The sequence below is a fragment of the Oenanthe melanoleuca genome, chromosome 18, assembly GCF_029582105.1.
Source record: "Oenanthe melanoleuca isolate GR-GAL-2019-014 chromosome 18, OMel1.0, whole genome shotgun sequence".
NCBI classification, from domain to species: Eukaryota; Metazoa; Chordata; class Aves; order Passeriformes; family Muscicapidae; genus Oenanthe; species Oenanthe melanoleuca.
In genome coordinates, this window is record NC_079351.1 from 1,553,212 (window position 1) to 1,570,621 (window position 17,410).

A 17,410-nucleotide genomic window follows, 5' to 3' on the forward strand; every position below is an offset into this window, starting at 1 on the left:
TTCTCTCCTCACTCACTCAGGTGTGGCCAGGAGGAATCAGCAGAGGATCCTACAGTGGGTGTGGAATGAGGGAGAAAAACCCAGGATTGCAAATCCAGGAGCTTCCCACAATGATTTACCCCAAAAAGGAGACCCCAAATCTCTGCTCCTCCCCTGAGTGCCCAATGCCATTTTTTGGGCAGCTCTGGCAGCAGCATCCCCCCTTCCCAGCCCTTCCCAGGTCACAGAGCAGAACTGCTGCATTAAAACTTAATTAATTCCATCTTATTAAATAAATAATAATCCCTGGGCCCAGGATTGGATTAATTGCTGGATCTGAGCCAGCAGCTTCCCAGTCTGCCCAGTTCAGGCACAAAGGAGAGCGTTTCCAATTTTTGTGACATGTCAGGAACATCCAGGGAAAAATGATGGTGCTGGAGACCCTGGAGAAGGGAAATCCTTTTTGGGAGGAGGTGAATAACTCTTGGAAACCCAACACATTCCACCTCCTTGGTTTCAAGGCCTTTTCCTAGGTGGAAGATCAGAAATAATTCCAGATAAAATAATAAAGGGAGCAGATTTCCAGGAGAAGAAATGGTACCAAAAGTGAAGCACTGCCCCTGCCCTCCACTGAGGGAACATTTATTCAGCAATTAGGTTGTAATGGCAAAACTTTCAAGGCAGCACTGGGCAGAAAGTCAAAATCTACATTTTAAGGAGATATTTTAAGTCCCCTACAATGCACAGGAGCCTGAACGATTTTTCTTTCCCTGTAACACAAAAATTTGTCTTCCTACCAAGGAGATAAATGCAGACATCCCATGAAATTAATTTAATTCAGCTTCTCTGAATCCCAGAGATTGATGGTGCAATGTCACTGTGGGGTGTTCACTCTGAAAGGTCTTGAGATTAATTATGTTCCTCAAATTAAAGACTCAAGGGGAAACAAACAAACAGGTATTTTAAGCAAAACCAAGAAAGCAGCAGTCAGGGGCACAGAGATTGGTTTGCAAGTTTAAACCAGTGCTTGAAGGATTCTCCTCTGATGGAACCAGTGATTTTCCACAGGATCCCAAAATGGTTTGGGATGGAGGGAACCTCAGAGCTCCTCCCATCCCTGCCATGGGCAGGGACACCTCCAGCCATCCCAGGCTGCTCCAAGGTGGCCTTGGACACTTGCAGGGGGGACAATGTGCAAATTCAGGAGGATGTTCAATGTTCAGTGCTGCTCATGCCATGGAATATTGGAATATTTTACCTGGCAGAACACCCCAACCCCTGCATGTGCTGCTGTGCTCAGGTCACCTCCCTCAGGGACTGTCCTGTCCCCAGGAAGGGTCTGACTCTCAGCTTGGCCCTAAACTTCATTTCTTGCAAATTTAATGCAAAAACAGCAAGAACAAGGCCCAAGTCAGCAGGACAGGGCTTGGCCCAGGACAGAGGAATTATCCCTGGGTGATGAGCTGTGCAGAGAAGAAGGAGAAGAGCTGAGAAATCTCTGTGTAACTCCCCTTTAACCAGGAATATTGAGACCTGGGACTCTGCAGCGCTGCAAAGAACTGGGGTTTTAACAAAAAATAAAGTGAGCTCTGAAGAGAGTGTGAAAACGCCAGGATCTGGAGAATAGATGGCAAGCTGAGCTCCAGAGCAGGGGGTGGCTGCAGGTCCCCATCCCCTCCCCAGTCCTTGTTTATTCTGTGCAGCAAATGCACGACTGGGGAGGGAAGGAGGGGGTGCCCTGCCATGAAAGCTTCCCCCCATCCTTTTTTCTCCTTTCCTAATGCTGCCCCTGATATATGAAGCTGCATTCCAGCCAGCTTCAAGGACATGTTTCTGAATCCCATTCAAGATGCTGACAGCCCCTGAAGGTGTGAGAGGAAACATGCCCTCAGATGGACTGCATTTATTCGTCTGCTTAGACCTTTAATCTGACATGTTTAGCAAAGCCTCTGCTGAGAACCTTCCAGAAGAAAGCAGGAGAAGCAGGGTTCAGGTGTTGCCTCTGGAGGTTGTTGTGCTGTTGGTGGGGCAGGCTCCCAAGCTGACAAGAAAAGAAGTGGTGCCAGCCAAGGAATGGGGTTCTGTGGTGCTGCTGGGCTGGGCAGGCTGCCCTGGCTTTAGAACTGGTTTTACTGGTCTTTTACTGGTCTCTACTGGGCTGTTTTGTCACATGGAGCCCCCACAAGCTCCTTCACATCCTTTATTGCAAGTGGCACCACATCTGCTCTTGCATCCATGCCACCCTTGAGGGTCACAGAGCCCAGATTCCCTTCTCGACCCGGAGCAGGATTCCAGTGGAGTCACTTTGCACAGATCACGAGCTTAGACCCGAGCCAGATAAGCCTTGCAGCTGATAAGGGCTCCTGCCCTTGCTGTGCACAGGAATTGCTGAAATCCTGCCCACTTTGAGGAGAGATCTGCTGATCTCCACCAGCAGGAGAAGGGGCAGCTTTCCAGTCCTGGTTTTCATCCATCCGAGATCTCCTGCAAACAGCTGCCTTTTATTTCTTTTCTTCTTATTTTTTTTTCTTTTTTCTTTCTCTAGTTGGGACTAACTCAGTGTCTTTTATTTTATTTTTTTTTTTCTGTGGAGAGAATCTCTATTGCTGTGTGCTGGTGAAGTCCCAGTTATTCCTATTTCATTTACATCAACATCACTCAAGACTTAGTCACCAGCCTTAAATGATGTTGACTTAACATGGGCTTAAATAGAATAAAAAATGACTCATCACTGTGTGAGGGATTTCTGAGGCTGAGCAAAGGGGAGAAAGTGGAACAGTTTAATCCTTAACTTCTTGAAATCCTTCTTTTCTCTCTCTGGCTAAAATGGGAGGAGGGAATTCCCTGAGGTGCTGAAACTCTGACGATGGGAAAAAGGGGTCACTTTGCAAAATACAAAAAGAAAAGAAACTTTAATCACCGTGATAAGATTCTCCTTAAAAACATTCAGTTCTGCCCCGAGAGCCCTGCTGCAGCACATTCATCATCACAGGGACCTTGAGCTGTGGCAAATTGTAAAATTGTATTTGTGGTTACAATGCTGATGGCACTGGGGACACGACACAGCTCAGAGGGGGCTCAGGTCTGCTGCAGTTTGGAGCAGATCTTAGAAGGGGAAAAAAATCCCTAACTCCTGAAAAATCCATGCCTAAATAATTTTAAAACCTGTCCCAAGGAGAGGATGGGACAGCAATGGGAAAACAAGGATTTGGGGCAATTTGGAGGGAGCAGTTCAGAGGGGTCAGGCCTTCACTCAGCTCTGCTCTATTTTGGAACAGATTTTAAAAGGGGGAAAAAAAACCAAAAACAATTCCTGAAAAATCCATGACTAAATAACTTTAAAACCTGTCCCAAGGAGAGGATGGCACAGCAATGGGAAAACAAGGATTTGGAGGGAGAAGTTGAGAGGGGCTCAGACCTTAACTCAGGTCTGCTGCATTTAGGATGAGATTTTAAAAAGGAAAAAAGCCCTAACTGCTGAAGAGTCCATGCCTAAATAATTTTAAAACCTGGCCCAAGAGGCTGAAGATCCAGCAATGGGACTACAAGGATTTGGGGCACTTTGGAGGGAGCAGTTCAGAGGGGTCAGGCCTTCACTCAGCTCTGCTCTGTTTTGGAACAGATTTTAAAAGGGGAAAAAAACCCCTAAAACAATTCCTGAAAAATCCATGCCCTAAATAATTTTAAAACCAGGCCCAAGAGGCTGAAGATCCAGCAATGAAACACGAGAATTTGGGGCAGTTTGGAGGGAGCAGTTCAGAGGGGCTCAGGCCTTCACTCAGCTCTGCTCTGTTTCGGATGGAACAATCCCCAATTCCTGCAAAATCCTCCATAATTTAAAAACCTGGCCCTGGTGTCCCTGCCATGGTGCCACAGCTCCTCTGGGGACAGTAAAGGGATTTGGGAGGCCCAAAAAGAACTTTGGGATGCCCAAAAAGGGCTTTGGGATGCTCAGAAAGGACTTTGGGGTGCCCAAAAAGGACTTTGGGGTACCCAAAAAGGACTCTGGGGTGCTCAGAAAGGGCTTTGGGATGCCCAAAAAGGACTTTGAGATGCCCAAAAAGGGCTTTGGGGTGCCCAGACTCGTGGGCAGAACCGGAGCCGCTCTGAACACGGTGGCAAATCCTTCCCAGGGGCTGGAATTTGGCAGCCAGATCCAAAGGCACATTTATCCAAGAGCAGCTGCCAGTGACAGCCAGGCCTCAGATCTGCACTTTGCTCCTTTTTCTGTGGAGGAGAGAGAGGGATCAGGGACACCCCCCGAGCCTTTGAGGAGCATCCAGCTCGGGTCTGAGCCCGATGACTTCACCGCCAGCGCCGCGTCTGGGATAAAGAGACAGACAGAAAAAAAAAAAATAAAAAAAAAAAATAAAAAAAGCACCTTTGGAGCCTTTAAGGCTAATTAAGGAGTGCATCAAAAGAAAAAAAAAATGAGAGAAAGAGAGAGGGAGAAAGATACGTTTGGCTGACTGTGAATGAATCTTATAAAATGGAAATGGGAAACATGTGCAAACACTTTAAATATTTTTGCCCCTGCAAGATACTTGAAGACTTCCCTTGTAAAACAAATAGGGAACAAAATAAAACCAGGTTTCCTTCAGTCAGCACATAATCATTTTCATGTTAATTTTTATCTTGTTAACCCAAAAATCTATTAGAAGAAAATTATCTGCCTGAAATCTGGCTTGTGACTCACGCTAAGTGGTTCTGATATTTTGAGAAAATAAATCTTTACACTGTTTACACAAATCTATCTGAAATTACAGTGTGTAAAAGAAATAATGGTTTCGAGTGACCATAGGTGACAAATGATCAGGCTTCTGATGTTATTCCCCTTGGCCTTGGCTGCAGGGGAGTTTTTTTTCCCTTTTCTTTTAATCCCTTCTGGTTGTAACAATGACAAAGCATGCCCAGAGCTAAATGCAAAACTAATTGAACATTAATTCAAGAGTGAAAGGATCGTGCTGTGGATTCTGCCCAGGTGCTGAATGCTCAGATCCAGCCATAATTAAAATGGGCAGAAGAGTAATTTAATTACAGACTATCCTTAATTGTGAGAAGCCTCCCTGCTTTTCCAGCCAAGTTGTGCTACCAAATGGTCTGGATTTTAGAAAAGATCATTTGCACACAGAGCAAGATGGTTTTGAATGGAATCGTGGAATCATGGAATGAAAGAATGAAAGAATGAAAGAATGAAAGAATGAAAGAATGAAAGAATGAAAGAATGAAAGAATGAAAGAATGAAAGAATCAAAGAATCATGGAATCATGGAATCATGGAATCATAGAATGAAAGAATTATAGAATCATAGAATCAAATAATCATGGAATCATGGAATCACAGAGTCATAGAATCAAAGAATCAAAGAATCATAGATCAAAGAATCATGGAATCATAGAATCAAAGAATCATGGAATGAAAGAATGAAAGAATGAAAGAATGAAAGAATCATAGAATTATAGAATCAAAGAACCATGGAATCACAGAATCATAGAATCAAAGAATCAAAGAATCATGAAACCATGGAATCATAGAATCAAATAATCATGGAATCATAGAATCAAAGAATTACAGAATCATGGAATCATAGAACCATAGAATCAAAGAATCATAGAATCAAAAAATCAAAGAATTATAGAATCATGGAATCATAGAATCAAAGAATCATGGAATCATGGAATCAAAGAATCATGAAACCATGGAATCATAGAATCAAATAATCATGGAATCATAGAATCAAAGAATTATAGAATCACAGAATCATAGAATTATAGAATCAAAGAATCATGGAATCATGGAATCAAATAATTGTGGAATGATGGAATCACAGCATATGGAAAGGACCCACAAGGATGATCCAAGTCCAGCTCCCGGCCCTCCACTCCAATGTTTCATAGTTGTCACCTTAATTCTTCATTTTCTAAACAAACCTATTGATTGCCATTAAAAAGAGAATTAAAGTTTCCCTCGGGATTTAAACATTCCTTTTTCTCCTCACAGATACCACCGGTCTCCACACATTCCTTGTGTCATTCCCAAAATACAGTACAATAATAATAATAATAATAATAATTCAACATCTGTGGCTAATCCTCCAAGCCAAAGGCTATAATTAATTCTAACCCTTTTCTTCTGCTTGAATTTCAGCAGCATAAAATAACAGGTAGAAGGGGATGTTCAGCAGGGAGAAATCTGGATAAATACACAGAAGTTCATTAGTAGGAACAAGTGGTGTGTTTTGGCTGGAAAACATCTTTTTGGGGTAAAGAGAAGGAAGCAAATGAAATGAAACCTGGGCATTTTATTCCAGGAATGGAACGTTCCACATTCTGCCCTGAGTTGCTTTGTTAGCTAAAGCTCTGGGAGGACAATTATTGAGTGGTTTATTTTGAAGTAATTACTTAAATTCCCTTAAATTCATAGTGGGCAGCTTGGAAACTCTGGGATTCCTGAGGAGGGCACAGACTGCAGGCAAAAGCTGCTTTTTAGCATTTTTTTGTTATTTTGCAAATTGATCCCACTTCAGCTCTACCAGTTATCAGAACCTTGACAGCTGAATTTTGCTTTTTAAAGGGAATAGAATCCTTCCCACCCCACTTTGCAAAGTTCATTCCCATGCCTGCTTTTCCATCCTCTGGCTTTGAGTCTGGCTAACTTCATAAATAAAAAAATAAATAGATAAATGCCTGTGCTTGAGGCAGAAATAATGGAATTTTGCATGCAGCCAGTCCCAGCATCCACCTGATGGGTTTGACCCATGGATTCTCTCTTTATCCAGACTGGGAAGGCAACACATGGGCACAGACTGGCAGGAAGAAATAAATATTTGAATATTTGAATATATTTGCCTGGCTGGAAATAAATATTTGAATGGTACCTTGGAATTCCCAGCAGGATCAGAAAAGCAGGAAGGGTTTTGGGGAGGGATAGCTGGGATGGGACTGAGGGGGGAAGAGGAGCTGCCCATGAGTGGATCCCAGGCTTGGAGCCTGAAATCCTTTGGGAATTTTCTCCCAGTTTAAAATCTGTGGTATGGCTGGGCACCCTGGAGCTGTTTAACAGGAATAACCCCAGGAATTCTCCCAGGGGAGAGAGGGCAGAATCCAAAGGGAAAAATTTAGGACAAACTGCACTTGGTGGTGCTGATGACCATGAAGTTCTCAAAACAAAGGCCTGGCAGAAAGAGAATTTTTGCAGAAAATTCTGCTCTAAAAGACCTTCCCTGGGGGAATTAAGAGCCCCAGAGCTCTGTAATTAATGTCACCGTGGCCACTGCTGTTGATGGGCCCTGCAGGTGAGGCTGTTCAGATATTCCACCTGCTGGAATATTTTTTTCCAACTGGTTTTCCCCCTAAAAGAATGGCAGGGCTGGGGTTATCTCAGCCCCAGTGCCACCAGCCAAATAAAGCAGGGAGTGGCTGCCAGCTGCTCCTCAGGGATTCAGAACGTGGCCAAGATTTCCAGGGAAATCAGCTGGAGCTGCTTTCCAGAAAACATGAATCAAAATTTCCAAATTTTGAATTTCCAAATGAATCAAGAGCATTTTGTTGTCCTGGATCGATGTCATGAGTGGATGGATCTGATGGGGCTCTGGCAGGAGGACCAGACAGGCTGGGATGAGTTTGAGTGGAGCTGGGAGGGGAGGGAAGAGGTGGAGGGGAAGGAAAAGGTGGAAGGGAAGCACATGGAGTGAACATGAAAATCCTTTTGAAATGGTTTTGCTGAACTTCATCAGGGTTTAGTGCTCTGCAGCAGACAGAGGAGTGGAAATCAAAGGCACTGGGACACCAGGAGCCTCCCCAGAGCTGGAATTACCAACATCTCTCCTTCTCTTTGGTTTTCCCTGGAGATGCTTCAGGAATAGCCTCAGGAATGTTGGTTCCTCAAGGTTGCCTCCTGTTTTTTATGCCCCTGGGGCTGGACTGGATAATCTTTAAGATCCCTTCCAACCCAAAGCATTCCATGAATCCATGAACCCTTCTATCAATATTTTTAAAGAGCCTAAAGATGCTCTTCTAGAGCTGAAACCCCCACAAAATTCATATAATAAAAGGAAACAGTTTGATTAGTAGAGATAAAATAAAAGGTGGGAAAAGATTTGAACATTATTTTGCCCAGGCTCATGAAAAGCACTTTTCCATCCCCACAGCTGCAAAACCCAACTGATTGCCCAGATTTAGCTGAGCAATGGTGACATCATCCCAATGATTTTATTTTTTTTTTTAAAGATCCAAGTGATTATTGTCTGCTGGAGATGGGGCTGGCACTGAATTCCTGTCAAACACAGCTCAGGGGCTGAAGTGAAACTGCAGCCTTGGAAAATTTGCTTGTTTGTGTTGTTTGTTTTTCTGCATTTGCCTAATCTTTGTCCAGGTAAATACTCTGCTGCACCTCGGGTTGTTGTTTAAGAAAATAAATCCCAAAGCTCTTGTCTGGAGGGGCTTGGCCTGGATCAAGCAGGTCCAGGCACATCCAGGATGTGTGAGTGAGCTTCAGACAGCCCCAGAGCACAGCAGCCACCTCGAGGCTGAGCCAGGGAGGATCTGCACCTTCTCTGGAGCTGATCTGCTGCAATTACTGCAGGTCTGATGAGCTGAAAGAATAAAGCTCTTATTGAAAGGTTAAAGTCAGGGAGAGGAGAGCAGGTCATCCACAGAGGGGGTTGGGTCTGGGTCATTTCTGTGCACACTTTTTGGATTTAAAGGACTAAGAGCAAGAAATAGAGAGAGTCATTGCATTGTGGAATGGTTTGGGTGGAAAGGAACTTAAAAATCATTTAGTTCCATGGCAGGGACACCTTCCACCATCCCAGGGTGCTGCAAGCCCCATCCAGCCTGGCCCTGGACACTTCCAGGGATCCAGGGGCAGCCACAGCTTCTCTGGGAATTGTTCCAGGGCCCCTCCAGCCTCACAGGGGAGAAGGTGAAGGCTGAGACAGAAGGACTGTGGTCCAGGACCAAGAAAAGCAAATACTCCAGTGTTTTGTTGAGGGAGGGTGAGCCAACCCTTTTGAAACAGCGCATTGGAGCCTGAATCACTTGGATCCTTTTGAAAATCTAATTGCATTTTGATACACAAAGATCATTAAACACGGAGGTGGTGGGTGAAGAAGAAGGGAAAGCAACATTCTCCTTAAAATTCAGAAATAACATAAACTTCATGGAATGAACACGCTGAGCAGTCCTAGGAAGACACCTCTGGGTACTTGGATTGGGTAGAAATTAATCTGGATGAAAATAAGACCAATCCAGCAGCAAAAACATCCCTGACAGGCTAATGTTCAATTTAAATAAACAGTTCTAATGAGATCTGTTATTACCTGCTATTTTGTCATGCTCTGGCATGCAGTCCCAAGTCTAATGTTTCTAAATGCTGTCATAAATTTTTTCAACCTAATCTGCTCCTAAAAATTTCAGCTCATGTCCCTCCTGGTTCACAGTAAATCATAGACAGTGTTGAAGCCTTTGAGGGAACCTAAACCTCTCTTAGAGAACCCCAGAACACCAATCCAGTCTTTTCTCATCTCACAGGTTGCTGTGACTGTGAAATTTTATAAAGAACTCTTCAGATGGACGTGTCAGGCACCCAATTTTGCATAAAACATATCCAGAAAATCACACAGCTGATCCAAAATTACCTATTTAGTGCCCAAAGAGGGGAAAAAAGCTGCAATAACCTGTGACAGCACCTTGACCTGGCATGATTAAAAGTGTCTCCTCTGCTGTAAAAAAAAAAAAAAAAACAGATAACGTCCCTCCTGTCCTGCCAATGCTGGTCCAAGTTTTGGGTGGAAAACTCCATTTCTGGCAGTTCCTGCTGGTCTTGAGAGCATCTTCACCTGATTTAGAGGGAAAGGGAACAGGAGCTGTGTCCTGGACATTCCCTCAATGTCGATGGCACCCTCAGCCTGGTGCACCCGTGATTTTGGGGACGTGCCCTGCAGGATCCCAGGGTGGGATGGCAGCTCCCTGTGCCATGGCTTTGCTCTCTCATGGCAGAATCCAGCCAGGATGTTTTGTTCAGACCTGCCCTGCAGGAATTGCAGAAGAACTCCATTATTCCAGTGGATTTGCTCTTATTTTTTCAATGGAAAGTGGCGTCTGCAGGACTTTGATAGATCAAGGGGGCTGAGGATCTCTCACTGACCCAGAAAATAGGGGGAATACTCAAATCACAGCATTCTGTGTTGTGTTACATCACCAGCACCTCCCTGCTGCTCATGTGCTGGAGAGGAGCACTCAAAGGCCAGGAAACTCAGAGGGGAAAGGGAAATAAAGAGTTCTGAGAGATTCCTGAGTCATCGAGTTCAGGGTTTGAGCCAAGTGTGGTGACACAACATGTGGATCGTGTTGTCACATGGGGAATGAGGAACAGCAAAGCTGAACACAGAATTTTGGATGGTTAAACGCCTGAAATAAAGATCCAGGCAAGTGGTGATGCTCTAACAAAATATCAGAGACCTCCAGCCACTGGAATTATCCAATGACTGTGAATTCTGCTCAATGGCTTTGCTCCAGTACCCCAAAAACCAGGCCCCAAATGCTGTTCAGGAAGGTTTGGGAGTCCCAGGACACACAGGGGGTGGAGGGGAGCTGCTGCTCAGCACAGTGTGAGGGATGTCACAGGCTGGAGAATGAACCAGAATCCAAATTTGCCTGTGATTTGTACAGTGTTATCACTTATCACTGCCCTAAAAGCAACTAATGTGTTGGGAACACATTTTTGGGGGTAAGAAGCTTTTAAACTCCTTTTCCTGCAGTATATAAATCTGCACAAGTGGTGTCACTCCCACAGTCCAAACAGTTTATTCAAACTGAGAGGAGTTTCAGTTTTCCACCGAGGTCAGGACAACTTTGCAGTGCCCTGACAATCCCTGAGCAGGTAATACTTCCAATGCTTTATTAACACAGACTGGGGTCAATAAACACTTTGTACTGCCCTCCTCCCATATCTCCCCACCTAATTCCCCAATCCTAATGCCTAAAGACCAGAGGGATTCCCAGACCCAAGCCAGGGAAAGCTCAGCAGTTCAGCTCCATTTCAGCTCTTTTTAAGGCCACCGTGGCTGCCACCTTGATAAATGCAGTTGTTACTAGGAAAGAACAAAATCCTTTAATCATTTTCAAACATTAAATTCCATCATGTCTGGCCTGTAAATGTAAAGTTCACTTTCCAGGAAGGATTTACCAAAGTTGATACCTTGTGCTGGCAGAACGTTCGCTGTACATTTAGCAAAATGATTTTTCGGGGGAGGTTTTTGATACGTTCAGCTCCAAAACTACAGCCATGCCCTAATTTGCCCCGAGTGGCTGCAGCTGAATGTTGTCATCTGTCCCTAATAAGGGCTTTGTTTGTCCCAGGCTTATTCTGGGATAGTTAAACAGCAAAAAAAAAAAAAAAAAAAAAAAAAAAAAAAGAAAAAGAAAAAGTGATTCGAGCTCCAAGTCTGCTCTCCCTCCCCGTGCAGCCTCCAAATCCTGACGTCTGTGCTGGTTTCTCAGAGGCAATGTTCAACATCTGGTGCCGAACCAGTGGGGTCAAATAATGTTCTCACCATTTAGCGTAATTAACTCCAACCGCCCGTCTGCTGCACGGCCCCGCCGCAGCCAACACAAGCAAAGCCGGGCCAAGGAGAAATTTCTGCTCATTATTAAACCCAAATCTAAGCACTTGTCTGTCTGTAAAAACAGAGCAAAGGGAGGAAAACTGAAACCAGCGAACAGGGTCTGAGGTTTCAATAAATGTCAGAGAGCGTCAAGTCTGTTTGGATTGCAAATTATTGCTGGCTGATGGTCTATTATTTTACAACTGGCGATTGCTGTCAGGAGGTGGGGAGGGGGTGGAGGGAGAGGGTGCTCGAATCCCAGCCAGAGGGGAACAGAAGTTGCAAAATACTGCAACAATCGTTTGAGAAAACCCCGCCGAAGTCACTTTAATGTTGGCTAAATTGAGAGTTTTCTTCGAGCGTCTCTCCGAAGAGTAAAGAGGGCTTTGAGGGATGTCCCATCACCAAGGACAGGCTGGATGGGGCAACCTGGGACAGGGAAAGTGTCCCTGCCCGTGGGGGAGGTGGGATTGGATGGGATTTAAGGTCTTTTCCAACCCAAACCAGTCTGGGGTTCCATGAGTCTGGGACAGGAACCACCCCCAGTCCCTCTCGGCCATCCCAGGAGAATTAAGACAACTGGAGAACCATGAGCAGAGTGAACAAAGCCCATCCCACCTCCCTGCAGTGTTTAAGGTGAGCTCATACCTTGTCAAGCAGAGATAAGAGAACTTTTAAATGGTTCTTCAATTCTTTTGGTAAATTAATTAAAATGCAAATGTGTGGCTGCTTCTTGAAACAGAGTGAGGAGGAATCTTATCCCAGAATCCCAGAGTGGTTTGGGTTGGAAAGGACCTTTAATTCCATCCCATTATCCCATCCCATCCCATCCCATCCCATCCCATCCCATCCCATCCCATCCCATCCCATCCCATCCCATCCCATCCCATCCCCTGCCATGGCAGGGACACTTTCCACTGTCCCAGGCTGCTCCAAGCCCTGTCCAGCCTGGCCTTGGACATTCCCAGGAATCCAGGGGCAGCCACCAACCAATCCTGATGGATTTGACTCCCACTGACCACAAACACAGAGGATCAGCCCCAGTTTGTGAGAGGAAGGGAGGTGGGGAGGGATGAGCTGTGGGAAAAGCACAGATCAGCAGATGGACAAATGTCCACAGAAAACCAGGACAGCAAAGTGCTCACTGCCCCAAAGAAAGGGACATTGTCCTAATTCCACAAAAATCTCCCAGTTGCTTGTTGGTTTTGGACTCTACCAAATAACCCAGCTGAGGCTTCTGAAATGGGGAAAAGTAAATAAATCCATACCATGTGCAAAACAATCAATGAAAACATCCTGCAGTTAATGGGGGAAAACATTTCCCCCAACAACGCCGATTCCAGATCCAAATTTCTCAGCCAGCTTTTTTGGAAGTGAACCAAGCCATTGAATAGAACTTTACAACTCAACACAGACCAGGGAGCTTTGAAATCTGTGAAGGGATGAAATGCAGGGAGATGTTTGTACATGGAAAACATGGTTGCTCTAGATCAATATGTGAGGTGGGCTATAATAATTTGCAATTTTATAAAGCCTGAATAAATCTTTACAGCCCACCAGTTTTTTTCTTAATTTTTTTTTTTTTTTTTTTCAGCAATGCAAAGTGAAGAATTCAAGTTTGAAGACAAGAAGGCTTTAATTTAAATAGAAATATTCAATACATGGCTGTTTGGTGCTGTAGGGAAAAGTGAATTCGATTTTTTTTTTTTTTAATTTTTCTCTACCTAAATTAAACCTGTGTTTTGCAAAGCGAACAAAAAAAAAAAATTAAAATTAAAAAAAAATAAACATAAAGAATGGATTCATGGTTACAAAAGAGTGGTTATGCTCTCCTGTGCCCAGCACCTCCTCCTCTCTCCCTCACACGCACACAGCCACTGGTAATAAAACTGTAACTTATGATTTCGCACCAATAATATCCCAAGAAGGGTGCCTCGATTTTCCCCTGGAGCAAAGGAAAGAGGCCAAAACAATCAACGTCTCTCTTGTGCAGAGCTGGGCTTGGGCTCCACTTGGACCCCGCTCTGCGTCCCCCTGAGCCTGTGGAATATTCCTTACCTGCCAAACTGCTCAGCCCCCAGTGTGATGGTGACCCTGGGGCTTTTCCTGCCCCTCTCAAGTCAGGGGAGAAGTGGGAGGAACGTGGATCTGATGCCTTAAGATCCAAGTTTTCTGTTCTGCTTGGGTGTGATTTCCGTTGTGCTTTAGGGTGATAAAGGTGAAATAATCCAATACCAGCTATGGACTCAAGGACAGTTTCTTCAGACTCCAGGCCCAAAGTATAAACAAGGTGAGAAGAGGAGGGCAGGCCAGCCAGGAGAAGAGGAGGAGGACACCTTACAGTTTGAGACTATTAATTGGATGGCTGACTCCTGTATGTAAATGGACTGAAGTCTATAAAAATGTGAAATAATGTGACCAAGGTCTCCTTTGCACCCACCTTGGAGCCCCTCGGGCAGGGCAGGACCCACACTGTGGCACTGCTGCTGCCAGGGTGAGGCCTTTGAAGGCCTCTCAATAAATACCCATTTATGTCCCCTAACTCTGTGATCTCTGTTCCAGCTCCTAAAGGCAACAGATCACCCAAAGGTTCCTCCTCCTCCTCCCACCCAACAGCACCTGGCAGAGCTGATCGATATTTTCCCAGCGCGACAACTTTCTGCTGTGGAATCCAAAGGCTCTAAAGATATGTTTTAATTTTTCTGGTTTTTGTCAAAAGCGATCCCAGTTCCTGGTTTCTGGAAGCAGAACCATTTTGCTGTCCCCTCACTTGCTTTGACTGGGGAGTACCATTACTTCAGATTTTTCTCATCAATCCCTGCCTTGGGTCAGCTCACACAGAGCTGGAGAATCCTCCTGGATGGGAAATCTCTGGGAGCACACATGGCAGGGGGTGTGTTCCGTGCTTTGGAAGGATTCCTGGTTATCCACACTGTGCAACACGAGGCACTGCCCAGGGAAGAGGAGATGTGCTCTTTGTAATGCACAGTAATTAAATCAGCTCTAATCAACCACAGCATCTCTTTGGGAAGCATCCATGAGTGAAAGGCTCCTTTTTTTAATTTTTTTTTTTTTTTTTTTAAGTACGAGTTTTTCTCATTAGTTACACCAAAGCTGCATTTAATTCTTGTCTTGGCTGAACTAAACTCAGATGCACAGAGAGGGCTGAGAACAAACTTTAACTCTTACATTTGGAACTGCCCCTGGAAAGCTGAATATCAACACAATCCCAGTCAGACCCCCTGTGACCAAACATGCACTTAAAGAAAGAGTAAACAGCCAAAGCTCCTCGAGCTGCTTTGGCCCCAGCTCTGTTCCTTCCCTTTGGCACTTGCTCCCTTGGAATGATGGATTAACAACTCCGAATTTCAGCAGTTTCTCTTCCCCCTCCCCGCATTGGGATTAAATGTTTTGCTGTAATTAGTTTCTAATTGCTGTGTCCAAACCATGGGAGCTGAGGGGTGGATATCCATGGACATCCCAGCTCTGCTCAGGCAGGAGGGAGCGAATTTCCTCGGCAAGAGGGGCTGACCATGTTTAATGAGCACTTGTGGCCTGACAAATGGTTGTGTAAAGCACTTCCTCCCTTCCCATGTGCTCCCTGTGCCTGGGCCCTCCGAGTGCCAAGCTCTTCACTTTTGGATTAAGTATCACAAGCTCCACAATTATTTTGTCTCCTTGTCAGATGCTCGCTGTGCAAAGAGGCCCCTGGCTTTGTTCCCCACCTGGGTGGTGTTAATGGGCTGCTCAGTCACCCCAGGCTCACACAACAAACAGGGATTGCTCAGCTCTAGGGAGAAAACCGATTTTTTTCCCCCATCAGTGCCCTCAGTTCCATTCCAAGTGCAGAATCTTGGAATAGAATCCAAGATTCTATTGGAATCTTGGTTTGGGATGGATGAGACCTTAAAGCTCATCGAGTTTCACCTCCTGCCATGGGCAGAGACAATTTCCACTGTCCCAGGTTGTGCCAGCCCCATCCAGCCTGGCTTGGGACACTCCCTTGGCTCTTCTGATGAATCTGAATTTATCTGCAGCCCTTTGCAGCAGCGAGTCTCTGCTGTGGTGCTGAACTGCTCAGAGCCCAGGAAATCCAAGGATCCTCAGTGACCCTCCATGACCCTTCAGGAGATTCTGTGAGCCCAGCACTGGGTGAAAACCTTAAGAGAACAAATCTCCACACTGCGTTTTACAGCTGAAAAATTTGAAAATAAAAAATTCAGCGAATTCCCGTTGAAATGTGACCCCAAAATTGCAGCAGCCTCAATAAATCTCATTGTCCTTGGCTAAAATATCCTCAGAATAGTTCTCCAGTTTTAACCAGGCACATCTATTAATCGGCCTCACCCAGATGAGAAAAACACTGGGAAAGAACATCCCTTTTATTGGACCTTCAAAACATTTTCCAGCCAAAAATTTCATCCAAACTGGGGCTTAACATTTAGAAATTGGACTTGGCGTTTTAAGATCTCGTCGATACAAAGTTTGGGACAAACCAAAGAAAAAAAAAAAAAAAAAAGAAAAAAGAAGATTGTTGAACAAAATCTGAGCTGAGCCCATGATGGATGGACCCTTTCTTTGGTCTCATTCAGCACTGAAACCACCCGTTGGCTTGGCCACCCTGAGCTCAAATATTATTTAATGCTGGCGTAAAAAGAAAATAATAATTCTGCAGTGTGAGTGTTCCACAGCGCGGCTTCCAATTCACCTCTGGCCTTCCAGGCTCTGGGCAATGATTCATTTTCCCCCTGACAGGAGGGGTACAACACTCTCAGCACTTCTTGGGTGGAAGAAAGTTTGCAGGAAGCAAATCCACAGCGAGCCGTTAAAGCTGATGAGGATTAATCCCCTCCCTCGCTGGTTTCATGTCCAAAACGCATCGATGGCTCGGAGGGTTGGGCTGAATCCCCAGCTGGGAGCAGAGCTGTGATCTGGGGGTTTTGGGGAGTGTGTATGAACGAGCTAACTAATGGTGGAACAAACCCCAGTGCTCTGGGCTTGGGGAGTCCCACTCCAGCAATAACAGATTGTAAAAGATCAAGTTTCAGCACAATTAGCTCCTGGCTGCAGTTTATTACCCCATCGGAGATTTAAAACATGATTTTTTTTTTTCCCCCCCCACTACTGCATTCCAACAATACTTAAGTGTCTGGAGCTGACACTGTAAAACAATAATAGAGTGACAAATATCTGTCTATCCAAAGGACAAACCCAGTGGCTGGGCTCGTTTGGAGACAGTGGGTTGTAAAACATGATTTAAAACAGCCTGTTCTCCTTCTTCTTGCAGGTTACAGGGCTGAGTGGAAATGTGTTTGGTGTCTTGTTTGGTTTTTTACTGTTTGGTGGGGTTTCAGGATGGCTGAGGCTTCTGAAGGACAAGGCCCAAGGGCTGAAGGAAGAAACCTCTGATATTTCTCCAGCAGATCAGGAGGTCAACACCCAATGCCTCAACGTGAAAAAGAATTCAGTGGATTAAATCCCACCCTGCAGATGTGCAGCTCTTCCCAGTGGATATCAGGAGTCCCTGGATGTCCCCTGGGATGACATGGAGAGCATTCCAGCAGTTTTATTTCCTTGGGCAGGATGGAGCACGTTGGAACAGCACTTACAGGACACCATGAGCAGGAATATGTTTGGGGACATCTTGCTCTGCAGGTTTTTAACAAGAACACCCTGCAAGCTTCCAAAGCACCATGCCAGGAGTGAGCAAGAGAGAGGAAAGCACACAGGGGGAGGAAAGGGGAAGCTGGGAGCTGTCAGGGTCCATCTGGGATTGATTCCATGGATTGGAAGTGAGAAGCATCCTGCATCCTGCATCCTGCAAAA